Below are 1,627 nucleotides of genomic sequence, written 5' to 3' on the forward strand. Positions count from 1 at the left end.
GATTTGAACTGCCGACCTTTTGGTTAGCAGCCGTAGCTCTTAACCACCACACCAGAAGGGCAACACTTTCCTTAAGCTGTGCTTTGTAAACTTACTTCATCCTGACTACAAATGGGGAGGAACAGATTCCACAGCCTCCTAATCACCATTGTGATAATTTGATGACTAGATAGTTTCTACCTACCACATTAAAAATTAGAATATACCAATTCATGGTTTTTGGATAAGCACATGACCTGTGAATGGGGAAGGGACAGGTACTGTCACTGTGTTGCTGTTCTTGGCTTCTGAGTTAGAAGACTCTGTGCCTGGTGAAGATACAGAGCTTGCCAACTCTATGGGCCTGTTTCTGCAGAAAATAAACATCAGTCGTAATTACCTGGAAGAAAAGCAAGAAGGAAGAGGGTTTGGGCCTCAAGAGGTTTGGAGCAGGTATGTTAAGAAGCTGGGTGATTTCACTAAACCACAAAATACTGACTTGGCTGTCCAGTGCCTGAATGAACTTACAGCCAATGCATTACACCACATCCCAGATGTCATCATCTACCTCTCAAGACTTAGAAACCAAAGTGTGTCTAACTCCTGTGCTGTTTCACATGTAATAGCCATAGTTCCTTTGGCTGCCTCTTCTAATGATCAATGGGTATTCAATGGCGTCATGAAGATCCCAAAAGGGCAAGCAGTAACACTGATGGTGCATGCCACCAATATGCCAGCTATCCAAGCTATAATATAGCAGTATATGGAGGAAATTTATCATAGAATCCCCGAATCAGACCCATCTTCTAATAAAACAAGGCAGTTCATCTCCACCATCAGGACACAGAATCTTCCCACTTGTCAGCTGATCTCCCGAAGCCACTACTGTCCAATTTACCTGTCACTTGTCATACTCTTGGCTGCCTTGAGCTGGCAGTATCTGCGCACACTATCCCAGGTCACAGAAGACTATGTTCAGACTGGAGAACATTGATTCGGAGTTCGTTTGGAAGCTGAAGTTCACCGTGAAACAGATTCACATTTTCTTCAAGGGTAGATATTGGCTTCTTTCCTTGCCCCCTGTTTTAACCCCTAAAAGAACTTTGAGGGGCTTGGAACTTTAGAAACTGAAATGCAGTTGAGAAGAACATAAAAATGAAAAAGAAAGGTACATTGCCCTCAGCAACTTGGTTTAAAAAAGAAAAATATATATATAGTCAAGTACACCAATTAACAAGTTAAAATTTTCACCCACTTAAAACCTTGCTTTTGCTGACTTAAATTATATTCCACCATGTAAATTTGTAACTTCCAATGTGTCTAAAAATATTTTTAAAGAAAACTGCCATTTTTTTCCTATGTTGCTATTCTTAGGTGCCTTCGAGATGGTTCTGACTCATAGCTATTATACGTACAACAGAACAAAACACTGTCCTGTCCTGTGCCAGCCTCAGAATCACTGTATGTTTGAGCCACTGTTGCAGCCACTGTGTCAATCCGGCTCATTGAGGGTCTTTCTCTTTTTCACTTACCCTCTACGTTACCAAGCATGATGCCCTTTTCTAGGGACCGGTCCCTCCTGGTCATATGTCCAAAATACCTGAGACAAAGTCTCATCATCATTGCTTCCAAGGAGCACTCTGGCTGT

At 41.9% G+C, this 1,627-nt stretch overlaps 1 pseudogene; it reads left to right on the top strand.

The window, feature by feature from the left end:
• Positions 1 to 235: 235 nt before the first annotated feature.
• Positions 236 to 1,165, top strand: LOC100669686 (squalene synthase-like; annotated as a pseudogene).
• The last annotated feature ends 462 nt before the right edge of the window (positions 1,166 to 1,627 follow it).

Source organism: Loxodonta africana, chromosome 21 (genome assembly GCF_030014295.1).
Source record: "Loxodonta africana isolate mLoxAfr1 chromosome 21, mLoxAfr1.hap2, whole genome shotgun sequence".
In the NCBI taxonomy this organism is placed as follows: Eukaryota; Metazoa; Chordata; class Mammalia; order Proboscidea; family Elephantidae; genus Loxodonta; species Loxodonta africana.